The sequence below is a fragment of the Protopterus annectens genome, chromosome 7.part0, assembly GCF_019279795.1.
Source record: "Protopterus annectens isolate FY-2018-M chromosome 7.part0, PAN1.0, whole genome shotgun sequence".
Classification (NCBI taxonomy): domain Eukaryota; kingdom Metazoa; phylum Chordata; order Ceratodontiformes; family Protopteridae; genus Protopterus; species Protopterus annectens.
The window spans coordinates 128,188,410-128,208,051 of NC_056739.1; the positions used below are offsets into that span (position 1 = coordinate 128,188,410).

Sequence of the window (19,642 nt, forward strand, 5' to 3'; positions counted from 1 at the left end):
TTGTGTGTGTGTGTGTGTGTATATAAATTAATAAATAAATGGGTCCATTTCAAAATACAGTTGGAGTAGACTAATGTGGTTTGTCTTTTGTTTCTGTATGTAGTTGTGCTTCAATATAAGTGTTTGGTGTCCTGTATGATCTTTGCTGGCAGTCAACAAACTAGAGCTGAGGTATTTTAATCAGGAGAGGGGGGTGTGGGCAGGGGAAAATTCGCTGCTTTTGGATCCAAAGCTTTGGTACAAGGAGCATAAGTTGGATTTCACACCCCTCACATTAAACCAGATGAAAAGTAGACAACATTGCTCTATCATTTTGGTACGTTCATAATTTTCCTATAGTCTTCCAGTCTTTTAGACATACTGTTAGTTTAAGATAACAGGCCACTGGCAGAACTATGACTGCAGCCTGTTTATTGCTGTTTTTCCCAAGGAAAAGCAGTCAGGCACCCTTTTTCAAGTCATGGGCGAGTCCTGAAATGTTGGTGGTCGTTCACTTGGGCTGTAGTATGACCTCCTTAAACAGCTGTGGAACAGCCCATGCCTTCCCTGTAACTAGTTCATGCATAGGTCTTATGTTGTTAATTAAAAAAACAAAACAAAATAAAAAAAAAACTGTTCTCCTGTACTGGGTTTTGTCGTCTTAGTTACAGTAGATTTGGGGACCACATTCCCTCTGTTTTTATTACAGATAGCAGATACTCAGATATCTAACTACTTTTTAAAATATTTAGTTATATTTCAAAGCTGTATGCCCTGTGTGATGACACTTGTTACTTGCAGACAAGCTGGTGTCAGCAGCTGTATTTACTGTTAGTTTTAAGAGCACTGATGGACACAGAGGTGCATCCTGAACTCAGAATTTATCAGTTGCTCTTTGGTCTTGTAGTGAAGGCTTTGCCAGCAAGTCAATTTTTTACTGGCATACTGTTTTGAATCCAAAACTTGTCTTCCCTTTAAAAAAATGTATTCCAGTGAAATCAGGTCCTCCCAACTGGCATCATTGACATTTCTGGGTAACATTGCTGCACTTGTGGAAGCTTGGCATCCTAATGGTACCAGTTGTCTTTTAGGAAATGCAAAGAATGCCCAGATTCCTTCCCTGTTGCTTATCTGTAGAGTTTTTACTGTTACACTGCTTTCATCAGGATTAGCACTGCTTCTGATTTCATTATGCATGGAATCTCCCTTTTGCGTGGTACTGCTGTTCCCCATGGAAGTGCTAGTGTGCACAGTTATATTAAAACAGACTGAGAATGCTCACCTTCCTTGTCATTCCTTTATAGCTGGGAGTTTGGCATGGAAAACTTAACCGTTTTTCATACTGTATGCAGTTAACAAGGGAAAAGTAGTCATGTATGTGTGTTCTGCACTACTGTGTGCATGCACACACCGAGTGACTTACTGCCAGATCTGATTGGTAGCTCCCTTTCATTGTCTTGCCACCCCATCCCTGCCTGTCCTGTGCTGTTAAATTTGTAACTAACTACCTGTTCCTACTCGGATAACCTGTTTGCCGTATTTAAAGTTATTATGTATAGCACCACTTACAGCCACAAAATAAAGGGGGGAACACTTAGTGATTAAACGTGTACAAAGTTGCAGTATCACACTTGTACGAAACACTTACTGATTTAAACATGTACAAAGTTGCAATATCACACTTGTACGAAACACTTACTGATTTAAACATGTACGAAGTGGCAATATCACACTTGTACGAAACACTTACTGATTTAAACGTGTACGAAGTGGCAATATCACACTTGTACGAAACACTGATTTAAACGTGTACAAAGTTGCAATGTCATACTTGTACATTTCTTACTTCCTTTGTTTTTCTTCTGTTACTGTTGTGCTGTGTATAGTGTGAAAATTCAGTTGTTCACTGTTCTCAACATTTGTGTTGATCCACGTCTACTCTTATTTACTCTTTAAACAGTCATCTTCCGTCCCATGGCTATACCGCCTTTGATGGAATCCTGTACTACTGTTCTCATAATGCCCTTCCAGTGTTTCTCATATCTAACAACACTTAGCCTGCATTTAGTAGCACCATAGGCAAATGCATTATAGCATTTACAATATGTTTCTATTCTCACGTTTTTTATACAAACAAACTGCTTATGGTGGCAGCATAAGCAAATATCAACAATAAATCCATTCCTCTTCATTCAGTGACTGTTTTTAGTCGGAGTATAAAAGCCCTTTATCCTTCTATTAAGTGAAAGCTGTTGTGCATTTACCTACCTTTACTACATAACATCTCTAATCTTCTCTTTTCCTGCATATCTTGATATGATATTCATTGATTATAGATATCTACTTTTACATTGTTTAGTAGTATTTCTGCAGTTTAACTAACTGTTTTCTTTAACTTCCATCTACCGTCATCAGTTTTACTGTTTTCACTAATTCTGTGTATGATATTAGCATCTGCAGCCATGCCTGTCAACCTCTTAGAGCAAAAAATCTGGACAAAGCCATTAGTAAAAGTGTAACAAAGGTCCAATATTAGGGACACTTTTAAAATATTGCTCTTATAAACTTAGAATGTTGATGCAATAACAGGTTTTACATTAGAACAAATTTCTGAAGGGTGTGACGCCTGAAACTCAAATGTCTTTCATTATTTTTTAACTTCAGTCTTCAATGATTTGCTGCTCATTTGCCAGAAGACCACAATTTTATGATAAATGGACCAAAAATATGAGGCATGAATCTGGACATTCTTCGAAAATCTGTACAGTTCAGAGGTTTGTATCTGCAGCTGATGTACAAGCTGCCACTTGCTCTGTAGCTTACTGATCCTTAGCCACTTTTACCTGTTATCTTCTAATTGAGACAGTGACAGTTTTACTGTTGTCACATGTCCTGCCTATGGAGGCAGATAATTAGGTGCCTTGTGGAGCTTTCACTACCTCACCCCTTTTCTTATCTTACTGTACACTGTTGGTGTAGACAGATAAAGCACTGAATACAGCCCAGGCAATCCGAGTATGACATAAGCAGGGAGAGTGGGTGTGCCCATCATTATGAAGGGTGGGTATACACACACCTCATGGTTGATCCCTGGTGGAGGCCAGAGACTTGTGGGAATGCATTGCCTTTTGGTGGTGTGGCTATGGCTGAGATGCTGCAGAGACAGTTAATACATTAGCAAGCTCATTGCACGTCCTTCTGTGGAATGGATGGGTACACAGAGGAAGAGGGAACTTAAGAGCACTCCTTAGCAACAGTATGACATTGTATAAGCATGTCTTCACTGGCCCTGAACATTAGTTGGAGGTGGTCCATGGTGTTGCTCTTCTGGTCAGGATAAAACAGATGAACATTTGTGGGTTCATTTCAAGCAGCTTTATTACAAACAAAGACATCAGAAATGAGGCTTTGTAACGTTAACTTATAAATAGACTGACTGCCACACTCATGCATGTTAATACTCTGGCTGTTTTCTCAAAATGGCACTGCTGCCTGCACATGCTCAGTATTTGTATGCATGTGCTTACATTTGGAAATGCTCCTTAAAGGTGCATGCACACGGTTTGATCTACATCCTCCCTCTTTGAGAAATAGTCCTTATACGAAATGACAGTATTCAATGATATGTAATTTACAGAAGTGATCTTTTGACATGCAGTTATACAAAACTAATTATTTGACATGCAGTCATACAAAGTCAGACACGTGTAAAATAATTATGTCCCAATTGCTTTGTATTTTACACTAGGTCTAGCAATACCACCTGACCATGTAACATAAAAGTCAGAGTTGGCTCTAGTAACAGGGACTGTCTTCAAGGAATGTTCAAGTTTGCAGACATCTGGGACATCGTCAGGAATGGGATTCGATACTGCGATATGTTCTTCGATACGAGCATTATCAGGGTTGCTCTGAGATCTAGAGTCCGTATCACAGGTATGATACTGCAATATAGTTTCTGATGCAGGAAGAAGATGCCTGCGGTTTCTTTTGTACTCTACCCTCAGATTCCACTAAGTAGGATCTTGGCTCGGTACATATGCGTCTCACTTGACCAATTCGATCAAAGCCCGTTGCCATTTGCATCCTCACTGACTCTCCTCCTTTTAACAGATGTAGAAATCTTCTTGTTTTATCATTGCTGGACATCTGAGAAGAACGCTTCTTAAAAAGATGGGCTTTGATTGCTCTGTTGTTTTTTAGCATTAGGCACCAACAAACTAGAACTGGTAGACAAGGTTGTTCTGGTTTGCCTAGATAGAAGTCTCTGAGCCGGAGAGTCAAGTAGTTTGTCACAGGGTATATTTCTGAGATTGATCAAATTTAAGAAGATGTCAGTATTGTCACGCTTTGACCTTTCTAATAATTGCTTTGCACTCTGTACTGCACATTCAGCAAGGTCGTTTGACTGTGAATATTCAGGACTGCTAGTAACATGGATAAAGTCCAAACAGCAAATCTCTGAAGCAATTGAATGGCAAACTGAGAACCATTGTCAGAAATAATTTTATGTGGGCTACCATAGACTAAGAAATGACGTTTCATTTTAGTGATAACAGCACTGGATGTTAGGTAAGGTAAATCAATCTCGAACCAGTTCAAATAATAGTCTGCCAACACTAAGTAATATTGACTGTTCCACTCAAATGTGTCATTTGCTATTGTTGACCATGGTAGTTCAGGAATTTGGCTTAGCTGAAGTGGCTTTTTTTGCAAATGAGGCTCAGTACTTTTCCACACTGAACAAGAAGAAAGCATTTTATCAATGTCTTTTGTTAAGAGAATGCCAAGATACTAGTCCTCTCGCCCTTTTGGTAGAATCGGAACCTGGGTGGCCTCAGTGTAAAATCTGAATGTATTCATGTTGTAAGGAAGTAGGAACAACAACTTTTGGACCTTTGAAAATGATAGCATCTTCCATCAGCATCTCTGTATGGAAAGTAAGGGTGTACTTCTGGCGGTACACAGGATTGCTTTGACAGCCATCCTAAATTGATGAAGTGGTTGAACCTTTGCAAAGTTTGATCAGTCTTTGTATGATCTGTCCGCTCATCAAGTCTTATGGTAGAAAAATTACGCACTTCCATGACATCAGTCAAAACTTTCTGTATCAAGCTGTTCTGTGGCATTTCTGGGCAATCTGGATAAGATTTCAGCTAGATAAAGAAGTTTACCTCTTGTGTAGACCATTTTGAAGTTATACTTCTGCAATCTGAGCATCATTCTTTGCAGTCTTGCTGGAGCGGAATGCATATCTTCTTTAAAATAGTGACTAGAGGTTGATGGTCAGTTTCTGTCTGAATATTTTGGCTGTAAATATAATCATGGAACTTCGAACATGCGAAAATGATTGCCAAAAGCTCCTTCTCAGTTTGAGCATATTTCATCTCTGTTTAGGTTAGAGTTCTAGATGCATAGGCGACAGGTCTGCCCTCTTGAACAATAACTGCACCAAGTCCGAACTTTGAAGCATCACAGGAAAGAACTACTGGTTTGTATATGTTAGTACCTTAATGTAGGTGGGTTAGCAATTTGCTGTTTGAGGTTATCAATTTCTCTCTGGTGTTGTCCTAACCATGACCATGCAACATTTTTGCATGTCATCTCTCTCAAAGGCACTGCTAACTCACTAAAGTCAGGGATGAATTTACCCAAAAAGTTAACCATGCCAAGAAAACGCTGTAAGGCTTGGTTGGACATTGGAACTGGCATCTCAAGAATGACTGCTTGCTTAGAAAGATCTGGTCGTAAGCCTGTAGTGGTAAATAAATGACCTACATAAGTAATTTTTGGTAATCTGAATTTGCATTTCAGAGGATTAAGCTTTAAATTCACTTCACAAGCACACTGTCTAGAATTTTCATGACATTTCTGTCATGCTCTGCTTCATCATTGTTTCCAACCGGTAAGTCATCAACTACTATTGCACATGGGTAGCCTGAAAAATGTTCTTTGTTGCATGCTGAAAGTCTTCACTGGCAGAATTTATTCCAAAAGGCATCCTGAGGAATCTGTATCTACCAAATGGGGTTCTGAATGTACTCAGTAGTGAAGGTTTGCGATTAAGCATTACTTGCCAAAATGAACACTCTGCATCCAAGACAGAAAAAACAGTGGCATTTGGCATGAGGGTTGCAGCATCCTCGACTGTACGCATAGGATGATGAGGTCTTTTTAATGCCTTGATCAAGTCTCTTGGGTCAGTGCACATTCTGATTTCATCTGAAGTTTTCTTATGAGCAGCTACCATGAAAGACACCCAATTATTTGGTTCTGTGACTGGACAAATCACACCTTGCTGCACCATTTTCTCTAACTGGACCTTGACTTTGTCCTGCATAGCTATTGGAATTCTCTTTGCTGGTCTGACCACTGGACTAACCTCTGGGTCTACTCTCATGGAGTACACAACTGAAAGTTTGCCAAGCTTGTCGTCGAAGACATCAGCATACTCTGAGAAAATAGCATCTTGGAACTGGGACATGTGCTTAAACGATGGACTTATTTGTCAAAAGAAAACAGTTTCATTCTTAAACTGTCTCTGAGTCCTAATAATTACTGCACAGGTCTTTGGATTACATAAAATTGCAAGCTGTAACTGTTCCCAACAGCATGACAGCACTACTGAACCTTCGGTTTGAATCTCTTCACCTCCATAAGCAACAAGCTTCACACAACTGCCCAAATTAAGTTGCTCAGCAGCCCTCACTTTAGCAAATGTTTCTGCTGACGTTACATTACACTTTGAGGCAGTGTCTACTTTGAGCTCTGTGGGTTTACCATTGATCAGGACAGTACAAAATACTTCATTCTTTACAAACAAATCTACTGCATTAACCTTTTCACCGACCACTGATACACCATCTACATAGAAAGTAGGGTTGCAGCTCTCTCTATGATTAACTTGGTTTTTTTAGTGATCTTTCTTAATAACTGAATGAGCCTTGTTTGATTTACAAAACTTTTAAAAATGATTCAATTTTTTTTTACACTTGTAGCATTGCTGACCAAATGCTAAGCACTTCTCTCTCTTAGACTCATGGCTGGCACCACAATTACGATAGTTAACAATAAGACTTGACTTGGGTTTTGCTAACTCACCCTTATACTGTACTGAGCATGCCCTTTTTACTGAGCTAGTCTTGGAACTTGCTAGAAAAATATGGGATCTCCCTGCCACACCCATAGTGGTTGCTGCTGCCATGTGGTTAGACCTGTTTCTGCTTGCCACTTGTTGCACGCTGTCTACGTTTGCTCTAGAGGCTGCTGATACCATGTTCTTATCATTTGTAAGCAAAAGTTAAATCACTGTCACAAAGCAAAATCTTTCTCACTGCAGCACTGTTAACACCATACACAAGCCTGTCATTTATTAACTCATCTTTCAGATCACCAAATCTGCATGTTTTAGCTTTGTTTCTCAAGTCAGTGATACAAGCTTCAAAAGTTTCCCCTGGCTTTTGGTCTCTTGTGTAAAATAAGTGCCTCTCTAATGTAACATATGGGGGTTGCATATTTCTCTTAATTTACGTGTTAAGCACTCGGGGTCTCCTCTTGATTCACACAAATAACCAAAATGAAGGGTTTCAGCCACAGGTCCACAGCTCAAGTAATTTATTGAGGAAATAAAAGCAGAAGAGTGCTTTTGTCTCAGCAGAGAGACGTCATCAGATTAAAGAACAACATTTACATCACTTCCTTAAATACCCCCAACTAGTTTACAAAAATAATTTACATACTTGGTTATAAAATGTTGAAGGAACATCCACTGTTTCACATAAACTAAAACAGATCATAAAAATCCTACACACATTTATTAAAACCAATAACATTTGAAACTAAATAATGAAAAATGTAGTATGCAGTTTAAAAAAATGCCCCAAATCTAGCCTAACTATAGTATAATAGCTGCCCTCTCTTTCAAGATGGGATTTACTGAAACATAATTATTCAGACTAGGGGGTGAGGTGGCCCTTAACCTCAATTGCCAGATTATTTCCCTTTTTAAAAGGGTCAGCTTCCAGTTGCCACCTTGTTGATTCTTTTAAATTACTTCTAAGATGCCAAAATTAAATCCAGTGGGAATGCTTGTAAAGGGCACTAGTCTCTTACTTAGTTCTGATGTAAAGATGTTAGTAAATTCTAGTTTTAAGAGCCCTTTCCATTTTTCCTATATAAAAACATGAACAGCTTACACACTTAGCTAAATAGACTAGTCTATTAGTCCCACAATCCTCCTTCCTAAAATAAATTCTACTTCCCAAACCATTTTCAAGTGTCAAACTCTCTGTCCTAACAATAAAAGTACAGTAGTTACACATGTTCCGTGGTGAAATTCCCTTACTTGTTGCATCCCCATTGTGTGCCTCTGTCTCCAGTAACTCCTTCAGATTCCTGCTGGTTCTGTATGAAAAGGTGAGTTTATCCCCCACAATCTCATGTAGTTCTTTACAAACCTTAAGAATACACCAGTTGGTTTGTAAAATGTTGCACAGAGACTTTGTAAAATGATTAACTCCAAAACGTAAGCCTTTTCATACCTTTTATTGGAATCTGTTGGAGTATCTCTCTCCAGTCGTACACTCAAACGGGGTGGGTACCTAGTACCCCAACCTTGAAGAACTTCCTTTAAAGTTGAGGTGACAAACTGAGTAGGAAAACCCCTATTTAGAAACATCTCCTTCAACTTTTGGAACTCAACCCTCTAATCCTCTCCCGCTGATGTCATTCTGGCTGTCCGAATGGCCTGTCCTTTCACCAGATTTCTCTTTTGAAAAAGGGTAAAAGGGGGTAACAGGTCTCTTAGCACAAATAACTGTTGCACCAAGTATCTTTCCTAGAGTTGTTATACTTAAATCCCCCCTCAGTATGCGATATAGTTACGTCAAGGTAATTAATGCTGTCCCTTCCCCAATTAAAGGTGAATTTGAAATGATGAGAACAGCCGGTAAGGTAGTCAGTGAATCTAGTAATTCCATTAGGGTCCCCATCCCATAATATAAAACTATCGGCCAAAAATCGGAAGTAAAGATGTAAAAATTTTGGAATGGACTTCTGAAAACATACTCGTGTTCCCAACCCAACATCACTAAATTAGCATAAACTGGGGCACAAGCTGCCCCCGTTGCTATCCCTGTGACTTGTTGGTAGAACTCTCCTTGAAAATGGATATAGTTCTCAAGTACTGACTCCTTAAGTTTGACCAATAAAGTCACAAAGTCGTGTGTCAGAGTGGAGTGGTTGGTTAATGTTTCCTGAAAGTATTTGATCCCCTCCCTTTTCGGGATGACAGAGAAAAGGTCTTTCACATCAATAGTTAGAAAAATCAGGTCTCTTTTCCATAAAGGAGGTTTTAATTTCCCTAAAAAATCCCCCAATCCTCAATAAATCACTTGAGCTGTGGACCTGTGGCTGGAACCCTTCGTTTTGGTTATTTGCATTTTTCTACTGTCTCTCCATTGACTTTTTTGGGCTTCCTGTCTTGATTCAGCTAGTACCACAATATGACAATTTCCCCCTTTCCTGGATATACTTCTGGTGCATACACAAATGAACAAGAGCCTTTCAGTAGCTTCTGACCCAGCTAAGTTAAGCAAAATGAATGCCTTTGTACGTGCATCTTTGTCAGAAAAAGCTGCTTGTATGAAAATATCGTATTCCTGCCGGAATACTCTCCAACGAAGTTCACAGATGACTGCAAACTAGGAGCCATAATCAAAACTCCAAAAGATGTGGACATCCTACAAAAGGGCCTCACTGAGACAGATGCCTGGTGTCAAAGCCATGGCCTCAAGCTCAATGCCAAAAAGTGCATTGTCATCCCTTTTGGTAAAAACTCAGTACCCATGAACTACCACATAGATGGTAGTCTACTTAACACCGAAAGTGTGATAAGAGACCTTGGGACACAGGTGGACAGTAGTCTCTCCTTTGATAATCACATCGCCACAGTAGTCAGGAAATCCTTCTACGTGGCACACCTCATCACAAAATGTTTCTCATCCAGGAAAAAAGAGGTCATTGTTCCCCTCTACTCGTCACTCATTAGACCCATTATAGAGTACAATGCCTCTTTTGGTATGTACCTCACAAGACATCTACAACAACTGGAAAGGCCACCGAAATACCTCACAAAGAGGATTACCAGCTTCAAAGAAATGCCCTATGCAGACAGTCTCAAAAAACTGCAGCTTTACTCCGTTGCATATCGCCTATTCAGAGGTGATCTCTGCCTAACACACAAACCTATGTCAAACCCAGAGCTTTTAGACATGCTCCACTTAAAGAAATCTCAATCCCTACGAGCTACACGCTCTAGGGACCTAAACCTCGTCACCACAATAAACAGAACATGCTGGAGGGATAGATTCCTGTCCCAGAGACTTCCCATACTCTGGAACAAACTACCTATCTATGTCAAACAAAGCTCCTCATTAGCACTCTTCAAGAAAAATCTTGATGATTGGATGGGAGATAGGAAATTCACCCCGGGGATCACTTCTGTGGATCTGCTTGACAGTGGCACAGGAAAATAACTTTCTTGGGTGGCGAAAGCCAGGGTACCTTTGGCTAGGCTTATATAGGCCCTAAGGCCAGTAGCCTAGTACCTACCTATGAACCAATTCTCTGCTGTACTATGATCAAACACAAGTGGGCTGGGTCTGCGAAATGCCTCTGCCATAGCAACACACAGTAGTGAAGGTGCTTGAAATTATGTACGAACATACATACACAAATATATATTCCAGAACTGTGTCAGTACTTGTAATTGTGCCCAACAATCTCTTTGAAATAACTGTACTTTGCCCATTAAGTTTTCGTAGCACAAGAACACTTTGAAATCACTGTGCTTTGTGAAACCACTCCTTATCAATGTAAGAAATACTTTGAAATGACTGTACTTTGCAAGTAAACTGAACACAATGGAAAAAGCCCAGAGTGAGAAACACTTTGAGATGAGTCCATTTTGCAAATAAACTGTATACAGCACAAGAACCTTTCAGAATGGCTGTACTTTGCGAAATAACTCTGTACATTGTAATAAACATTCTGAAATGGTGGTACTCTGCGAACAAATGCATACAGCACAAGAAACTTATAGAAGTGGCTGTACTTTGACTGTACTTTGCAGTTATAACTGTACTTTGCACACAGCAAACTCTGAAATAATTGCACTGTGATAAAGCACACACACTGCAAACACTGCACACTCTGAGAACTGTAGTTATGCCTTGATTGGCTTCGGTCAGTGCGAAGTAGTGGTTTGCGCACAAGCAGTCTTTTACTAAAAACATGCAGTCACCTTGCTCTTTTTGCTTATTTTCCCCTTTTATTGCACTTGACATGCCCTTATAATCTCTTATCATGGTTATTATACTTTTCTTGTGCCCGTTTTACTCTAAACATGCTTGTTATGCAAACCAAAGGTAATTCTGAGCCCCATATGAATAGTTATGCTAGTTTTATCAAATATGGTTTTGAACATTTGTTTAATAATGCGGTTTGTGCCTTTTGTTTGCTTAATACATTTTGTGCTACTCGTTTGATTAATGATGCGTTTTGTGTGTTATAAATGCAATGTTTAATTTTCTTTGCCTAATCATTTCTGCAGTTTTCTTTAGCTTGTTTCTGGCCCTTTTTTGTTTGTCTGAACTCCATTTCACTCAACCTGTTCACTCTGCCTTCACCTTCAACTCTGCACCTCATGGTTTGAAGTTGTTGTTCTAATCCCGGTTCTGACATCATGTCGCTCATCTGGTCAGGATAAAACAGATGAGCATTCGTGATTTCAGTTCAAGTAGCTTTATTACACATGAACACATCAGACATGAGGCCTTGCAACGTAAACTTAAACTTACAAACAGACTGACTACCACACTCCTGCATGTTAACACTCTGGCTGTTCTCTCAAAATGACACTGCTGTTTGCACATGGTCAGTATTTATATGCATGTTTTTATTTCTGGAAATGCTTCTTAAAGGTTAAATACACATGCTTTGATCTACACAGGGGAAGATAGTTGGGATTAGTTGACCTGGTGATGGAAGAGAGGCCTCTGAGAGTAGCTGATGATTGACTGTGAGGAAGCAAAATGTTACAAAATCTTTTGTCGTCTATTTGCGGTGGCTGCCTGCAGGAGCTACATTTCTTATTCTTGTGTTGTTTCCTTTCTTCTGCTTATGATAGAATAACAGATTCGAGTTTACTTTTAGTCAGCTAAATTTAAGCTAACATCTCATCACCTCTGTCTTTCCACCTACCTTGTTCCTGTCCTAAAGAATTCACTATCACAATGACGAGCCTCGCAATAGTAACAACACTACTTAACCATAACTGCACTCCTTAACTCTAAATATATGTATATACCCCATTCCGTATCCACCCCCCATATCAGGATTATACATCAATGATCAAAGATTCACAAATACAATACAACAGACAGAATACTCGAAATGCTATCAAACAACAAACTTGCTCTCTTTATTTAGATAGTATTTCCAGACTGGGAATATGGGGGGTGTTATGCTTTTTAAAAGCAGAAACTTCCCTGTTGAAGAACTTCAAAAGGCAAGTAAATCCGACCAAAGATGATACCCAAATTGACTTGAAACCACAAACAATACACAAGGTAAACATTTGCATCTCTGTATATCTGTGTCATTTGTATACTCTTTGTATCATTTTAACTTTATTTGACCAAGTATTTGAAGTAATGTACCTGAAAAGCACAGCAAAACATATTTCAGCTGAATAGATATATTAAGCCAACAAGAATAAATCAGAACTGTGGAATCTACACTTTCTTAGATATGTTATTAGCTAATGTGTACCATTGATGCCTCTGTCTTTGTATGACCAACGTCTCTAATGGACCATTGTCATGTGTTATCTGAATGGTCCTTCAGCACTGCCTCCCCCTGCACACACATGCATGCGCACAAGCATAGTCATAGGAAGTCTTGCCCTTTAATCAAAGGAAGCTGATTTACAAGTCATTTTGAGTCAATAGTCTTATTCCTTGATGATAATGCAAGTAATGTCTTCACTTTTTTGACCAATTAATACTCGTACCTAAGAGTATATTCCCTTGAATCCTAGGACTACTACGTGGAAAAGCATGCCTGTCCCCTCCTGAAATTAGAAACCTAATGAGGTAAGGAGATCAAGCATGGGAAAAAAAAGTCTAATAGTCTTTATTGTGCTCTCTTAAACTAGAGGAATGCATTTAAAATGCCAACTAATGCTGTCAAAGCACTGTGTCATAGAAGTGGGCAGATGGCTGTTGCTCAGACCATTAACCAGGTGTATTCCAGACCAACCCTGCTGCTGATGCAGGTAGATACAGAGTCACTTTGGTTCCAGTCTCAATTGAGGATGTGACCTCAGCACAAATACCTACTAGTAGGCCTCCACCCAACATTCTTCTTCAAAGAAGTTGCTCCTAGAGAGATGCAAAAATGTTGGAAAAAAATTGGTATTAAAGCAGGAGCAAAATTAAGCAAACTAACCCCAGCATTCCTTAAAATGGCAACAAAATTTATAGCCAACCCCTTGTATTTAAGCTTTATTTAGCAATATGAATGGTTGCAAAACAATTCATATACACAGTAATCATTCCATTATCCAAAATGACATAGCCATCCACCCTCCACCACTGTAGGCCCATAACAAATGTCAGCCCAATAACCAAAAATTTTGAAACAATTAAAAAAAAAAGATTTTTGAAACAGTATTATACACCTGCTTATTTATAGGTTCACTGTTTACTAGTCTAATGACCACAAGGGCCTTTTTAAGCCTAGCAATGGAGCTCAAATCTCTGAGAAGTTTTTGTAACCTTGACAAGTGTAACCAGGATCTTGGAGATAAAACATTTACAAGCAGGGGCTTGGGAGATGAAACCATTTACAGGCGGTCTTTGTCCATTAGAGACATTGCTTGCAAACCAGGGATGAATTTCCTGTTCCCCTATTCAGTTGTCCAAGTTGGAGGTGAATTGGGTTAGGGAGGAACGTAGCTTCACATGAATGGGGAGCCTGTTCCAGAGAAGGGGTAGTCTCTAGGATACATACCTGTCTCTCTAGTGGGTCATATTTATCTCACAGGTGGGGTTTAAGTCTTTAGAATGGGTAATTCTATTGCTGTTTGCTTTGTCGGTATGCAGATCATCCCTCAGGTTGGGGTCTGATAGTGCCGTGTATGCAAAGCATAGTTTCCCCTCATCAGCCTGTAAAAGACAGTATGCAGGGATAGGGCCTTGAGGCAGTCTGCATAGGACATGTTACTTACGCCCTGTATTCTTTTAGTGAGAAACCTCTGTGGATGTTCCAGCTGTTGGATATTCCTGGTTAGGTGCATACCAAAGGGAACCATTGCACTCAGTGATAGGTTCGATGAATACTGAGTATAGTAGAACAATGACTTCCTTGGTCCTAAATGCCATACCTTTGTTTACAAGTTTAAAGAACATAGAATTATTTCCTCACTACTGTAAACACGTGATGGTCAAAGCTTAGATTACTGTATATGTGTGTCCCAAGTACTTGACTACTGAATCAGCTCTTATTGGTGTATTGCCAGTATGATGATTACCAGGAGTGAACGACTTCTCAAAGGGTGGTAGTATGCTTTTCTTGCATTTAATTTTAGTATATGTCTCTGACACCAGTTGTCTGTATCAGCCCTTTCTGAAGAACATCTGTGTCAGTGAGGGATTCTATGACTGCTCCTAATTTGCAGTCCTTTGCAGATTTAGTCATCCAGAGGCCATTAGCATTGGTCAGGGGAGTAAATACCAAAAAGGAGCAGTCCCAGGACTGATCTTTTATGGACTTCGCTTGTGACTGCCCTTTTTGTAGAGGTGGAGTCCCCATTTCTAATTTCCTGTGTCCTGTGAGGCAATTGGCTGTCCACTGGGTGGTATAAGGGGTTGTACCTAACCTCTTGAGTTTGTCGACAATACCAAAGTTGGGTATTGTGTCAGATACCTTGACCAGGTCGAGGTAAGCAGTGTGAGCCATTCTGCCCTCATCCGTTGCTTTGGTGACCTTCTCAAAGAAGTCCACCAGGTTAAGTAGGCATGACCTGCCCTTGATAAAACCAAACTGGGTTGGGTACAGTGTCTGGAGGTTTCCTGTGTCATTATTGATCATTTTCATGATTCTTTCCATGGCTTTGCATACAAGACTAGTGAGACTTATGGATATATAGATAGGCCACCTGTGTATAGAGGGATGGCTGTTGCTGTTCTCCATTCATGAGGCACAAAGCCTGTTTTAGAAGCTAGAGTTAAATAGCAATTCCGGAGGACCTAATAAGTCATGTTTCATGCTGCTTAGAAGCCATCTTGGAATATTGTCTGAGTCCATTGATACAGTGTTCTTGGCCTTAGAGCATTAAGGACTTGCTCCCTAGTGATAGCAGGGGGGAGTGATATTTGATGGCGAATTTGTCTGACAGTAGATTTGCTATATATCTAATGGCTCAGTATAGGTGTCTCCATTAACAATGAGCTCTGCACACAATTGTTTATTACCTTCAAGGCTTTGGACACAGCTAAAGAATGCCTTGTAATTGTCATTGGCCTGGGAGGCCAAATTTACCACACATTTGGCTTTGGTATACTTCATTTGTCCTCTGGGTTGTTTGTTTAGTTTGATGTGAGTGCTTTTATCCTGCTGGGTGCTGCACCATCTAAAATTGTTTTGAATATGTCAATATGTAGCATTCTCTGTGGTTAACATGGTTTTAGAAAGGGATTCTACACCATTGCAGTCCTTTCTATAACAATCTTTGCAATGGTAATTTTATAACAGTGTATTCTTAGGCATGGCTGGAGCAACAAAACAGTTGATTGCTCACTTTTCTTAGCCAGCTAAGTAAATGGGACTGCCTAAAAGTCCATGAAATAAGTTTCTGTAAACTCAGATCCATCAGACAGTGGAGTCTCAAACTGTGGTGTACATTGGGAGTCAATTTATTAATGATATCACCCCATAACAGCTGGCCTCATACTTTATTTTGTATAAAGATGATGTAAAACTTTTAAAAACGGGCAAATCTGTACTCCATCTACTAAACACATTACAGGGTTTCTTCAACTGACAATACATGTGGACCAGAAAAAAAATGGCTGTTAGTTAACCTAGGCAAATCTGCTGTGTTGCATAGATAACTACACCCGTAGTAACATTAAAGTATCCCTTTGACAACATAATTCTTTCTTTATCTACAAAAGTACCTTGACTGTATTTCAGATCAGTGTGGTTCCGTAAAGGGGTATCAAACATTTGACAGCTTTAGTAGATCAATGTTGATCCAGAGGGAAGCAGAAAGAAAAAAAAGCCCTGTTGTTGCATCTTAATGCAGAGAAAGCATACAACAGAGTAAGCTGGGTTTTTGAGTAGGGCAAAGAAAGCATTTGCATTCTTTGGTACAATAATAAGGTTAATTATAAGAATATATTAAGGATTTGAGGTAAGAATTAAAGTGGGAGGGTTCCTTTACGATAAGAAATATTTGAACAGAGGAGCCAGGCATGGGTATCCTCTTTCTCATTTGTTTGCTTTTTATTTAAAGATCTTGGTAAAGACAATAAAGGACTCAGAAATTGTGTGATAATCAAGAAGAGTTGGTTTTATTTGCAGATGTTATTATTTTGTACTTGATAACTCCAGAAAGTAATAATTTGGTGTTGTGGAACTTCTTGGGACAGTTTCAAGTTTCATAGGGTATAAAGTTAATGAAAATAAAGGCTGTAATCATAAATTATGTACTCACTCACAAATTGGTTTCCGTAGTTGTGTACAAGATAAGATGAAGTGATTGGGAGTGTGGATTAAAAATACCTGTGTAATGGTAGCTGAGGATATGTGGGAAGAGACTAAACAAAAATAATGCAGAAACTGAGAAACTGGTAACTCTTGTTTTTGGTTATGGATAGTAAGATACAAACTGTGAACATGTTTTTCATCCCTTAAGTGTTATGTACAGGTCAGGCATATTTTCATCAACCAGAGGAGAAGTTGTGGACAATAATTAATGAGGTGTTGAAGGAATGTATTAGAGAAGGGAAGAGGGTTACAGTAAAATGGGTTTGGTTGATCTTTCCAGTCGATAAGGTGATTTAGGATTATGTGATTTGAAGAGATATTTTAGAGCTAGACTGTTAAGGCTCATATATGTAACATTAGCAGAAACTTATACTTAAAAGTGGAAAGGTATGATGAAGCAGGGGAGTTCAAGCAGTAAAGAGGGAAGGACTTTGGATTCATATCCTTAAGGAGAATAGAAACCATACAGAATATTATATTCACCAAGCCATCATGTGAGTAGGGGTAATTAAAAGTACGTGTACAGAAAGTATGCAACAGGTGGCTGGAAGTTATTGAAGAAAACTGTCAAAGGAACCAAACTATTGGGAGCAGGTAACAAGAGAGGAAAAGGTAATAGTGTGATGAGGCCAAGAAAAAGTTCAGCCTTCCCTACCAGGGATTGATATCAGTACAGGCAAAGAGAAAGGAATATAGAGGTGTCCTAAGTGAAAGAACTGCTCTGCTAGAGTTTTTAGGTGAATCTAAAACAAAAGCTGGTGTTGAAAAAGGGAAAATTAGTAGAGCATGTAAAATATTTTACGATAGCTATAAGAATCAGTGAAAGGAAATTAGACTAGAAAGACAGACTTGAAACACCAATTTAAAAGGAAACAATGGAAGGACATTTGTATGGCTCCCAAGTGTGTAAAAAAGTCCAGAAGGTTCAGGATTTTTGCTTGGAAGTGCTTTCATAAGTATTTATACTTCAAGCAGACTTCAAAGAATTTTTCCTCAGGTAGCTGGCAAATGTTAGAGATGTGATGGGAAAGAAAGAGGTAATTGGAAACGTATTTTCTGCGTGTGTAATGAGTTGACAATTTTAAAAATTCCCTGCAGAGTACTCTGACAGAAATATTTGGGGAACAAATGGGCTGTAACTTCAGAAAGGATTCTTTTGAGGTGGGGCACAGGATCGTTATTGCCTAAACATAGTAAGGCCTTATTAAGTTACTTTCTGTTGGCTGCCTAAAAGCAATTATTAGAAAATTGAAATCTAAACTAACTGTGTTTTGAAGTATTGAGTATTGTAAAAGAGATAAAAGAACTGGAAGTGAGATCTTGAGAAGAAGCAAATTACATAGAAATAAACGGAAATTATGGGAGTAATACAAGCATAGTGATGTTCAGGAGGAAGGCTGAGGTTTAAGGGAAGGCAGTAATTGAGCAATTTATGTAATGTACTGAATGACAGGTGTTATAAAAGAAAAAGACGCTATATGTGTAATATATAATGTATGTAAATGAAAAAAAAAGTTAATATGTTTTTTCTTTTTTATTAATAAATGTGTACGCACGCTTGTGTCTTAAGTGATAATTTAGTAAACGTGTTTAAAAAGTCCAAAGCTTCTGTTTTCCATTATCTGCTGTGGCATATGGTGAGCCCACATTACCCAGTATTGCTTGCTGCTTCTGCTACCGTAATGGAGGTCGATAAGATGCTCTTGGCATGCCCTGCTCAGCTGATCAGACCACTGGTTCAGCTGAGAAGGGGAGCCGTGATTTGTTTTATCTGATGGACCTGAGAGCTTTCCTCAAATTTTGGTTTAAGAAATGCCATGTACCCAGACTTGAAGTATGTCAGTGTTCAGATCCTCTCTGTTATGTTAATGCCAGTGCTCACAAGAAACAGCAATGCTCACAAGAAACAGCAAAAGACTAAGCATTCTTTCTCTTCTCTTTCTGTTAGGGACCCTCAGAAAGAAATATATAAGTTCTCTCAGGGGCTTTTCAAAGCTGTTATGTCACTACAACCTCCTTGTTTTTTGTTAATCTTCTCTCACATTCTTCTGTGTTGCAAGAGGTAGAGATGCATCCTCTGAAGAGGAAGATTTAGAATCTTAGGTAAATGTATTCACTTATTCCTCTCAGATTTTTCTCCTTTTGGTTTCAGATCAGATGATGAGACTATGTCCCCAGATTCCCCTTTAGAGGAACTTTCCTTTGGAGACACTGTACTAAATGATGCAGCACTTCCAGTACGAAAGTAAGCAGGTAAAAAGGTAGTAGTTATCTGTTATATATTGGAATCCTCAAACCTTCTGCTATTTCCCTGGTCTTAGAAGCCTTCTAGGATATTTTTGCCACTGCTTCTTTAAACCCCACAGAATCTAATAAACCTGAGAGGTTTTATAGTATTCCAGACATGAACAAATTTCTTTGTAAAAAAAATCCATGACCCTGGAATGATTTCTCTTATTTCTGACAAGCCCAAAAACTTACTTTTATCTGCTAGGGCAATGGGCAGATATGGAAAGAAAGTGTTCAATAAACGGTTAATCCTCTATGAGTAGTGGTCTAATGACCCCAGTGTGGGACATCAATAAGCTCTTTTACTGACGTGTCATAATCTGATAATAAAACTTCTTTATTATCTTTTCTTAATATTGCCACCAAAGTAGCTTGGGATGTCATCAAATGCATTTATGATGTGGCTGATCGATCTCCAAGGCCTGCAGCTGCCAGGTCTGTCCTAAGGTGTAGTTATGGTTGAGACTCCAATCTTTACCTGAAAGTTATTGGATGACCCCCCAGAGAGACGCTTTGGACCTGCTGGTGCAGAAATCTTTAA

General features: G+C 39.1%; 1 protein-coding gene across 1 annotated transcript in view; it reads left to right on the forward strand.

Moving 5' to 3' along the window:
• The window catches only part of ANKS1A (ankyrin repeat and sterile alpha motif domain containing 1A), a 3,005,277-nt gene that overhangs the window by 2,054,064 nt on the left and 931,571 nt on the right, over nt 1–19,642 (forward strand). The gene's annotated exons all lie outside the window — the stretch shown is intronic.